Genomic DNA, 12,417 nt, shown 5'->3' with positions numbered 1-12,417 from the left:
TTGTTCCCATTTTGTACATTCTGACTCCTCGTAAATATTTCTCAATTTAGTAAATTCGATTGTCGGGGTTTTATAGTTTCTCGCTTAAAATTGAGGCCTTCAAAATACGACCATATTGTGAATATATGTTTCATTTCATGGTTGTTTATGATATTTATTTGGTGTGTATTGATATTTGGCACTTTTTCTGCTCTAAAATATAAAGTGTATAAATTTTTGTGACTAAGTTAACACCCCGAACTTTGTACTAAATCATCAACACTTATTACGAATCAAAGGAAGCAGAAAAAGTGATCAACATTTGAGTGTCAACTCAATATCACTAGATCCATTATGAAATATATTTCCATAGTGTATTCATTTAAAATAGCAGGTACTAATATGTTTTGTTATAAGTTTGGTCAAAAGTTTGACAATTCACAAAAACTATATATGCCTTGTATTTTAGAACGGATGGAGTAACGGCGACCACAACAGGAATGCCACGTGTAGAAACAGGTCCAATGAAATAGTGGCGATTGATCAATTCAAAAATGTATAGGGGCCACGATTGGCTTCACAGTATACCAAATACGGTACTACCATGTAATATTTTCCTATATTATATTTTAATTATTATACTCCAGTTTTCTTTTTTTAAATGCATCTTGGCTCATTCTTCTCCTACCTGTCTTTTCATTTGATTGCACGGGACAAAATAAAATAAGGCGAACAAATTTAAAGTTTAGCATTATACATTTTCCATACATAGGAGCAGCGCCTGGAAATATCATAACCCTTTATTTGTATAAATAATTTTACTCCCTCCGGTCCATATTAGTTGTCGCTGAACAACAAACCACAATTAATATGTACCGATGTACTTATTAGTCATTGTCTACTCGCGAAAGAAGTAGAGTTATGGAGCAATGAAATGTCATCAAATAAGCTGATCATCGACCAGAAAACGAGACGAATACAATAAATTTGATTTTTTAAAAAGTTTAGCAAAAAAAATCCGTGATATACTTAGGCGGAACTACTTTTGTTTTTTTACCAGTTTTGTTATTTCTTAGGGGACTGAAAAATAACTATTTCTTAGTAGATGATAACAACCTTATGATTCAAACATTGAGATTCAAATGTAGGTCTGATGGATAAAAAAAATTCATTAAATGATTACGATTGTCAATTGAGAAATAGACGACTGAGAAATAGACATTTTTTTTATTTACAAAAACTGCAGATACTGGCGTTTCACATGAGCAAAGAAAGAGTACGAAAAATTCGGGCACTCCCGATTTACAGCAATATATTTGTCACACGCTCGGCATGTTTTCCAATAGAAATCGTGGCAGAATTGGACGGATCACCATTCACCACGAGCAGCGCACGCACCGCTGCTTTACTCTCACTGCGCGTCGCCGGGCGGGGCTCACACTCCAAAGCCGGCCACCTCAAAAGCATGCCGGCCACCAACGACCATTCGGCGGTTACCCAGGCCTGTACTCCTCCTCAAACGCACCCATTTCAGGCATGTGATACATGCTCTCCTCGCCCCCACGCAGCCACGCACGCTACCTGCCGCTCCCTCGTGCTCGGCTCCTCCTGCTGCGGGTGCGCCAAAAGCATCCGTACTACCAACCATGTGACACGGTCGAGGGCAATAATATGGAGTTCTCTAACGATAGGTTTTGCCACTGGACCCTTGGGCGGCTGGGCCAGATACTTTGTTCCTACAACTTTCTTGTACACTAGTGTCACTATATTTCCTTCAGATTCTTCAGTTGTACCTAACGGCACAATTTGCATTAGTTAACTCAAAAGAATGTCCACTTAGTAGTAGCAATAGATTTAGTCTGAGATTGCCGACGCACTCAAGAATCTAACGTGCATCTGGCCAGATAGGCACGGCAAGTACGCTATAATTGTCATAAGATAATTTTCTTGTGATCATCTAGTTGGCAAGAGATTAACCGCTCTCCCTTGGGGTTGGTCCTTCATCTTTCTGTCCATTCTTCATGGATGCTTCCAAGATACAAGTGCTAATCACTTCAAACAAAGAAGAAAAATAGTAGTGGTACCAATGAGTGTGATTGTGAGAGCCGAGAGTTAGAAGTGACTCTGCTCGCACTCACATATGAAAAGCAAACAGCCACATGATGGATCGAAAATAAAGCAACCTATTCCCGGACCCCCAGCATAGATAACGAGCAAAACAAAGAACGCGCAATCTGACGGAAACGTGCCGAAAATAATTGTGCTATAAATAAGCCCAGCCCCGCACAATCTCTCCCCAAGCCAGCCCTCTGCTTCCCAGCAACAAAAACCACAAGGAGCACACGATCGAGGAGCTCGAGCGCGGAGAGGAGCAATGGAGTACGGGTACCCCTGCAGCAGCTGCAACAACAAGGAGAAGACTCAGAAGAGGCCTCCGCTCAAGAGGGGCCAGCTCAAGCTGCAGATCGCCAGAACTCTGAGCAGCCTCATAGTACCGGGCGCCAAGATTAGCTTCAGGAGATGACCAGCTAGCCAAGCAGCAACTGCTCAACCAATCTAGGAGTCTGGTGTGGTGTGGTGGTTGATATGTATAGGGATTCTGCAAGTCTTGAGGAAGACTGTTTTTAGTTAGGTGCTTGTTGGTTTTGTTCGAGGTTTCCCCTTCCACCCTCTCTGCTCGCTTGGAGGTTCATGACTCCAAGGATTTGCTGCTTAGAAGATCTCGCTTCCTCGGCAATCAACGTTGCCACGGGTGAAGAAACTGAGCTTTGTGTTCGGAGTAGCTACCGAGTAATGTGTAACATGCTTCAAGTTGATGGTGGTGGTAATGAGAATTGTGATTTGTTAACTGAACTGTTTCTGAGAATGATGAGTCTCCCCCTTTCATTCGCTCTGTCCAACTCTGAACTGAAGACAACGGGAGTGTACAGTATCTATGTCACACATTGTCAGTTTGTCTTGCGCCTGTTTCTTGGGTCTGCTCGGCCACGGGCCACGGCGATGGAAACCGCGCACCCTCGCTGTCCACTTCCGGCGCCGTGCCGCCGTCTGCCGTGACACGATCAAGTCCGGGTTGTGAAGTGCACAAGCACAAGGATTGCCTTTTCGCGATGCTAATAAAGCTACATAAGGATTCAATCTTTACTTGCGAAAACGGATGGCCTTTTTAAAAGGAAAGGAAACGGATCTATACATAAGGATTCTTCAGCTGTACCTAACGGCACAGTTGCATTAGCTAATTCAAAAGCACATCCACTGATCAGTGCTAACAATAAATCGAGATAGCCGGCGCGCTCAAGAATCTAGCGTAGCGTGCATCTGGCCCTGCTAGATTAACTACTCTAATTGCCATGCGGTTGTCCTTTTCTTAATCATCTAGTACCCCGTATTTGCCACGAGATTAAACGCTCCTGGTCTGGCTGGTTGGTCATTAGTCACTGTGTCCTTCAACGATGCTTCCAAGACAGCACCGCCTTAATGAGTGTGACGGCTAGAGACCCCAGGGTGAGAAGTGACTCTGCACGCACTCACAACAGAAGCAATCAACCTTCCCTAAGATAAACACAGAAGCAATCGATCACATGACGGATCCAAAATAAAGCAACTTATTCCAGGACCCCATTAGAGATGGTGGGTTAAATAAAGAAGAACGCGCAATCTAACGAAACGTGCCTAAAAACGTGCACTATAAATAAGCTCAGCCTCGCACACACTCCCTCCCCAAACCAGCTCTCGCCTTCTTCTCAGCAACACACAAACCACCAGAGAATCACACGATCGAGCTCAAGCGCGGAGAGAAGGGGAGGAAGACAAGATCGAAGAAGAGCGAATGGAGTACGTGTACCCCTGCAACAGCTGCAGCAACAAGGAGAAGACTCAGAAGAGGCCTCCGCTCAAGAGGGGCCAGCTCAAGCTGCAGATCGCCAGAACTCTGGGCAGCCTCGTGGTGCCGGGCGCCAAGAATAGCTTCAGGAGGTGACCAGCGAGGAATCTCATATGTATCTAGGTGGTTTGGTGTACTGTTTCTCATATGTATAGGGATTGTGCCAAGTTGAAGAAGGATTGTTTTAGTTAGTTAGGTGCTTGTGGTTTCGCTCGAGTTTGTTTCCCTCTTTAGGTTCATAGCTCCCTGGATTTGCTGCTTCGGAGGGAGACCTCGCTTCCTCGGACATCTCGTCGTCCACGAGTGAAGAAACGGAGTTCAATGGGAGCTTCATGTTCAGAGTAGCTAGTGATGTGTAACATACTGTACTTCAGTTTGATGGCGGTGATGGGAATTGAAGTATACTAGTTTGTTAACTGTTCTGTTCCTGAGATTGTTGGGTCTCCTTCCGTCGATTGCTCTGCCCAACTCTGAACTGAACACACTGGGGAGTGTGTTCAGCCCCTGCTCTCCTCCACGGCGATGCAAGGAAACTGCGCCCCTGCTCTCCACTCCCGGCGCCGTCTGCCGTGGAAAATCGTCAAGCCGGGATTCAATTGGCCGGCAACCGGCACCACCCTCCCTCCTATGCCGGCTACAGCGCCGCCAACCAACCGCGGTTCATTCTGGCCTCAGCAACCGCGGACTGGTCAGTTGTCACGCATGGGGGCATGGGGCAGCGGTAGCCTGCAGGCTTGCAGCCGGCAGCCCTCTGTTTCCCCGGCGCCTCGCGGGGGTGCAGGGCTCGCAGCACGGATGTGCGAATTACCCGCCATCGCGCGCGTGCCCGGCCTGCCGTGCGAGCCGATCGGTGTGGATTATACCTGTTGCCGGCTGCCGTGTATGAGTATCTGCAGCGCCATGACACGAATCAGGGTTGTAAGAGCATCTGCAGCATTCCCCCTATCCCACCCCTGTAATCAAATTTGTGGCATTCGGTGAAAAAAATGGTCGAGGAAAGCCTCTATCCCACTTCTTGGATTCAGCCGACCCTCAAATCCCTCCTGAGAGTCCACAAATTGGGGAGCCGGATAGGGACTCCCCACGACAGCGATTGCATTTAAACCTCCCTCATTTCCCCTCAAAACGGTTGAAAGAATAAATCATAGGGATGGAATTTGGAGAGTTTGTTGGGGATATGGCAAATTTGGAGAGAAAATATTTTATAGGCACTCCTCATATGGAGATTTGGAGACTCTACATATGCATTTTATAGGGCATCTGCATTTGTTAAAAACTTTCAATGATGCGGCATATATTAAATGAAAAGGAGAAAAACTGTATGCAGGTTAACATAAAATGCATGCACAAATCAAAAGCAAGCTAAGAGAGCGACTAAGCCGACTATGTATAATTTGCATTCCTCGTATAGTTAACATGATCTATTGAAGTGGTTTTATGATGCATTGTTGATAGATGACATTGATAATGTTTTTATAACTTAACATAAATATTGTTGGAGATGCTCTAAGCGTATCACATCTAAATGCCTTTTTGTGAAGCTAATCCAAGGATCAACCTTGAGTTGCTAATCTTTTTGCTGCATCAGTACGAGATATCACGCATCGCAACAGCTGGAAGAAAATCCCCTCAAAGTTGCTCCAGATTTGTTTGATTTAAATAATCCCACTATGAAATTCAGAACTAAGTACGTACCCTAAAACAAGCAAATGACATGCCGGCCGCTGCAGGCTCGCTTCTTCGATCTGTTTCTTTTTGCCACATAGGACACCACTAAGGTAAACCTGGCGAAAGTAATAATGTGTAGGGATCTTTCAGACGATACGCGCAATAATTAGGATCACGAGTTAGGCTAAAAGGGCTGCTTACTCAGCGATAATGCTCCAAAGATGCTCCACTTGTCAATCAAGTGGCATTTCAGATGTGCCTTGCATGAAGATCGAAATCCGAATTGAGCCAATCGAAATACTAACGAACAGACTTTACATCACATAGTTATTGTGCGTGACACATCTGACCTCGATACCATAGCAGTTTCAAGCTAACTAATAAGCAGAGAAATACGCATACCACCAGCCCTCGAGGATCAGGGGCCGAAAGCCTGGCATTCTCATACCACCTCCCTCGTAGTTAGTGGACTTTAATCTCGAAGGGCCATGGCCGAACTTTTATTAAGATAGAAAGAGGGGTTACAGAGACTGGGAGTACAAAGAACAGGAAGATGTTGCCGCTCACACTCCAGCCACTTAGGCGTACTGCAACAACAACAGTTACAAAAAGAACAGAAACAGTGCCTCTTCGCTAGACAACAGCAACAACTAGCTACGAGCAGACGGCACAGTCCAGAGGTTCAGATCATGGTCACACAGCCCGCTGTCCTCCAAGATTGAAGGTCCTCCATGATAAGCTCAGAAATTTTGTCCACAGAGTTAGCCTCATTCTGAAAAATACGAGCATTTCGTTCCTTCCAAATCCTCCAGTGAACAAGAATGAAGAAGGTGTCGAAATCAGTACGAAGAGCTTTGGGGGCTTGCTTTCTTGCTGTCAACCACCAATCTTCAGTGCTGCTGAAATGGCTGCCTGGCGGAGGGAAAGAAGCTTGGGACCAGCCCCGAAGCTTATGCCAAATCTGATGGCAGGAAACACAGTGAACAAAGATGTGTGTGCAACTTTCATTCTCTAAAGTGCAGAGTTGGCAAACGTTGTTATGTGGCCATCCTTTGCGAGCTAAATTATCAGCTGTGAGACAGCGGCGGTGCACAACTAGCCACATGAAAAATATGCATTTCATTGGGGCCTTAGACTTCCAAATGGGCTTGGCGCATGCAAATTTAGTGTTGGCAGCAAAGAAAAGATTATATGCTGAATTGACAGAGAAGTTGCCATCCTTTGTGAATTTCCACACTGCTACATCATCTTGTCCCGGAGTCAGATTGATGTCTGAAACCAAATCCCAGAGGTGTAGGTATTCAGTAAGAGCAGAGGAGGAGACTCCGCCGGTAATATCTCTAACCCATCTGTGGCCAGAGAGGGCAGCAGCCGCAGATAAACCAGACTTGTTGACGAAGGAGAAGAGCGCAGGAGCTACATCTTGCACTGTTCTCCCTCCAGGCAACCAATTGTCGGTCCAAAATTTAGCACGTGTGCCGTCACCCAAGCGAATGACCATGGCAGAGCTGCATACAGCCTGAGCTTCGCGATCTTCAACCGCAGGGATTAGAGCCCAGGGTCTAGGTGTCGAAGCCCATCGCAGCCAAGGCTAGCGGCAATGGAGCGCCGTGCCGAAGTGGCGAAGGTTTAGCACGCCGATGCCCCCATACTCCACTAGGCGGCAAACTCTGGACCACGGAAGGAGGCAGTGGCCGCCATTAATCTCCTCTTCCCCTTTCCAGATGAAACCACGGAAGCGACAGTTGATGATGTCCAGGGCCCATTGAGGGATGTGGAGAATCGAGAGGAAATGGAGGGGGAGCGCCATCAGTATGGAGCGCGTCAGAGTTAGCCTCCCGCCTGTCGAAAGAAGTTTCGGTTTCCATCCCTTGAGCTTGCTAGAGAATTTGTCAATCACCGGCCAGAAGTCAGACTTGCGGAGGCGGCATGTGGAGAGCGGCAGCCCAAGATATGTGAGTGGAAAGTCCTTTCGAATGCATTGGAAGTGGTCTGCCACCATCTGAGATGTCTCGCTGCTGCAGCGGATGCAAGTGATCGAACATTTCTGCAAGTTGATGTGGAGGCCAGTTGATTCGCCGAAAATTTTGAGGGCTGCAGAGATCACACTTAAGTCAGAAGGCGTAGGGCTAAAAAAGAGCACCGCATCGTCTGCGTAGATAGAAACCCTTGTGATGCCTCCATTTAGCCCCAGGTCAGCAAGAAGAGCGTGGTCAGAAGCCCATTTCAAGATCGCCTGGAGGGAGTCCATCGCCAAAATAAAGAGATCCGGTGACAGGGGGTCACCTTGCCGCACTCCCCTAGCGAGATGGATAGGAGGTCCCCTCTCTCCATTAATAGAGATGGAGGAACGGCCAGAGGCAAGCAAGCCGCAGATCCAGTTGCGCCATCTCAAGCCGAAACCTCTGCGCCGAAGAATCTCGATGAGAAATTCCCACGAAAGAGTATCGAAGACCTTCGAGATGTCAATTTTCATTAGCACCGCCGGCCTTTTCTTGTTGTGCAGAAATTTAGCAGTATTTGCCACCAGCTTAAAATTTACATGGATGCTTCTAGACTGGATGAACGCGCACTGGGCTTGGGAGATCAGAGAGGGCAACATCTTGGACAGGCGAGTGGCCAGAATTTTTGCAAAGATTTTTGAGAAGCCATGTATCATGCTGATCGGGCGAAATTCCTGGATATCAATAGGGTTTTCCTTCTTCGGCAACAGGATAAGAAGGGAATCATTGAGCCGGTGGAAATTCTGGAATTGCCCCTGATGAAGCTGATTCAAAGCCGCCATTAGATCCTCGGCAATGATATCCCAACAACACTTGAAGAAGAGGCCCGAGAAGCCGTCAGGGTCGAGGGCCCGATCGCTAGGCATCTTCATGATAACCTTTCTGACTTCTTCCCGAGAGAAGGAGATCTCCAATTCCCTGGCCTGGAGAGCGGACAGAGCAGGAATGTCCATGGCATCCAGGTTGAGACGGTGCTGCCTTTGTGGTGCCGTGCCGAAAATATTGGTGAAGTATCTTTGAGCAAGCTCCAACTTGTCGTCTAGGGAGGAGACGGTTCTGTCATGGAGGCGCAGGATGGGAATCAGGTGCTTGCGGCGGTGGGCATTGGCCTTCATATGAAAGTATTTGGAATTAGCATCTCCTTCCTTGATATCTCGAATGCGAGCACGTTGCCGCAGCCTGGTTCTTTCCAAGGAGGCCAAAGAAAGAAATTTTCCTTTGAGAAAGGCCCGCAGCTTCTTTTCATCACAGGAAAGATCCCGAGATTCCATGGCCTTGTCGAAACGCAAAATGACTTCATTTGCAATTTGGAACAACAGAGCAAATTGGTTTTGTTTTTTCTGACCCCATCTTCTAAGTGCTTTGGCAGTGGCCATTAGCTTCGAGTCCAAGACATGGCCATTAGCTTCGAGTCCAAGACACGGAGAGGATCAGTAGCCGTAGTGCCCTCGACTAAATTCCACGCATCTTGGACCACCTCTTTGAAACCAGGGATCTTCAGCCAGAAATTTTCAAAGTGAAATCTGGACGAACGGGGCCTTGAGGCAGAGCAAGATAGCAGCAGTGGGCAATGATGCGAAATACAGGTGCTCAGCGTTGTCAGATCGCTGATCGGGTATAAATCTTCCCAAAGAGGATTGTAGAGTACTCTGTCCAATTTCGCAAGGATCGGAGAGTCTTGCTCATTACTCCAGGTAAATCTTCGACCTTGCAGTGGCATATCTTGCAGGGCCAAGGAATTAAGAGTGTGTCTAAACTTGTTCATCATCCTGCGGTTAATCCTCCCATTGCTTTTATCAGCAACATCGCAGACCAAGTTGAAGTCACCATTGATCAACCAGGGGAGTTGCATAGTTGGGCCAATTTCAGAGAGCTCCAATAGGAACCTGTCCTTGTCAATTTGCTCTTGCGGACCATAAACCGAGGTCACAACCTAGTTCTTCGCATCCTTCAGAGAAAGCACTTATGCCGTTATTGAGAATTCCCCTTTGTGGATAGTGGTAACTCGGAGGCGGTCCGATCGCCAGGCCATGATTATTTCGTTGCGCGTATCGGCCGCCGGGATGAAGTCAAAACCGTCAAAAGCAGCCCCAAAGGTTTGGGAAACAATAGAAAAATCAACCATCTGGAGCTTAGACTCCTGAGCACAAATCAACGACAGATTGAAAGACTGGAGAAAACGGCGAATCGAGTTCCTCCGAACAGGATTATTCAAGCCTCTAAGATTCCACACAGCCACACAAAGTTCTGAATCCATAACAGGAATACAAAAGAGCTACAAGGACAGCTACGAATCAGGCGCAGGGATCCACCTCGTCCGGAAGCGCATATGTCTGGAAAACGGAGTATGCCGGCTCGTCGAAGTCCACTTCTTCCGGGGAGAATAACGCGGAAATCGCACAAAGGTGGTGGGGAGCGAGCGGCTTGGAGAAGAGTTGCAGGTATTGGTCCATGGCCTGCTGTGAGCCGGATTCATTGTCGGAGGAGAAGCTGAGCTTCCTGGCTAGGACCGTCTGGGCACGGTGGTATGGCCCCATGTTCTTCCCATCTTCTTTCTTTCGGAGGCGCTCACTCCTCCGAGGAGTGAAATCCACTGGTAGCGTCTTCTTTCGCCGAGTTGGGGACGACACCGTCGGCCGCTGACCCAGGACGGAGCGAGGGGGGGAGAGGCACAAGGACTCAGAGAGAGCAACGGCTGCCGTCACGGGCCTCTCTCCCACTGCGGGCTGCAACTGTCCGTCAAAAGCTGGAACGTCCGCCGCCCCGGGCCTGTGGGGGTCAGCCAGCGCGGAGGAGATGACCTGGGCCACCGGGTCCCAGGGAGCATGGCGGGCCGTAGGCACCAAGGAGGAGACTTGGGCCGTCGACTCCACTTGGGCCTCCGACTCCATGAGAGGCCCCCCAAACGTCCCACCCTCCCGGTCCATATCGGGAAGCTGGTCAAAGGATTTGGAAGCCGCCTCCTTGACACGTGGCACCTCACGAGCGGTGGTCGGAGGCGGCACCTTTGACGGTGGGGCCAACGGACCCTGGCTGGCGAAAGGCGGCGATGAAGGGCGGCGTGATGAGGTCGGCAACGAAGAAGCGCCGCAGTGATGATGTAGGCGTGCAAACCTGCGCATCGACCCCGACGGCAGTGGAGGCGACGGACGTAGGTGTGCCACAAGACAGGGGACTGTGAAGGAGGAGCTTGGGGAGACGCGGCGATGAGGTTGGCGGCGTCAGGGCGCGTGCATCCGAGCCGGCGGCCGTGGAGGCCACCGAGGATGGCCGGGGAGAGGTCGTTCTGCCGAAGGAGCTTAGACGGAGCAAACTTGCAGGGGAGGAGGATGGAGTTTTCGTACCCGAGCGAGCGGGGGCAGCTACTGACGCCGGGGTCTGTGCCGACGCCATGAGCACCTGGACCGAGAGGCCGCCGGCAGGCAGCAGGAGGCCGCGAGCACGATTTCTCCCCCAGTCGCCGCTTGAGCGGTTCCTCCCCCAACCTCCTCCAATGCTGTCCGTGGCTGGGCTGGCAAAAGCATGGCCGCCGCCGCGGGGAGCACCACGACCGGAGCCGTCAATCCTTCCACCCCAGTAAGGGTAGATGTGATGGCGCGTCGTGTCTTCGTCTTCGTCGATGTACTGTGGCGGGAGGTCGGTGCAGAGGGGTGAGCGGTCTACCACCTCGAGCACATGAATGGCGAGGGGGTGGAGCAGAGTACGCTTGAAGGTTGGAGCTTGAGGCGGCAGGGGTGATTCCGGGTCGTCGGAGTCGGCTGGGGTGTTCAGAAGCCCTTCCGATTCTGGAATCTCCAAATCGTACTCTTTCGAGATGTCGCTGGGATCCCGCATCCACGCCGTCACAATGAGGCACCACCGGTCAGTGGAGGACAGGATCTCCACCAGCTTCCCGCCCAGGTTGTTGACGAGCTAACCGATGGCGTCCCATTCCCACGCGTCAGCCGAAAGGCCCTCAAAGGCGAGCTTGGTGATGAACTCCAACTTGGCTCCAGTGGCCTGGGCGCTTCGGTGCCAACGCCGAAAGCTGATGTTGACGCCTCCGCATCGGAAGTGGCCCGAGAGGTTTAGAACCCTCGTGCATTCCTCCGTCGTTGCGAAAGTTACCTCCACCCGCACACGCTGCCTCTGTATTCCGCAAGTGCGCTCCATCGTCTGCACCAGTGCCTCAGGGGACACAGGTGGTCGAGTGCCCTGGACCGTTGCGAGAAGCGCCCGGCCGGTGAAGTCAGCTTCCAGAGCCGCCATGCCTAGAGTGCGGGAGATGAGCCCGCGCCCTCTGGCAGGGCGCAGATCTGGGTCCCCACGGGTGATGATTTCCTGCGGGAAGCGCACGTGGGCCAGCAAGGGATAGTGCGCCATCGAGCTAGGCGGCGGTGGGGATGGGTGAGCGGGCAGGCGTCTCTGAGAATTGGTTGTAGCGCTGCTGGCGGGGGCGGATTGTGATGGGCAGCTACGAGCGAGATGTCCGGTGAACCAACATGAGTAGCAGCGTACTTCTTCTTTGCAGGTAGCTTTAAGATGGTTTAGGCTCAGGCAATTGAAGCAGCGCCGAACCAGCCACCGAGGGATCCGAGGTGGGTTGGTGGAGGGAGTAACTCTAGCTTCAGAAGAGGAAGGCGGGGCGTTTTGAATGCGGCGGCGGCGACGGTTGCAAACCTGGGTCCAACCATCATTGTCGTCTTCCAGATCTGCTGAGGCCGGGCGGGACCGACCAGGGAGGGGGGCCTCTGTCTCCTGAGAAGTGGCGGCCAGGAGGTGGGCTTTATCTGGCCGTCGGGTGCCAGAGTGGAACCTCGACGGGAGGGGCTGGGAGTTTGGTGGACGCCAGTCGCCGGAGTGCGTCGCCGGCGCAGTGGGTCTGGGAGGTTGGGCGGTGGGAGT

The sequence above is a fragment of the Brachypodium distachyon genome, chromosome 2, assembly GCF_000005505.3.
Source record: "Brachypodium distachyon strain Bd21 chromosome 2, Brachypodium_distachyon_v3.0, whole genome shotgun sequence".
Taxonomy (NCBI): Eukaryota; Viridiplantae; Streptophyta; class Magnoliopsida; order Poales; family Poaceae; genus Brachypodium; species Brachypodium distachyon.
The sequence above is the reverse complement of the archived record's forward strand: the minus strand, read 5'-3'. Positions refer to the sequence as shown.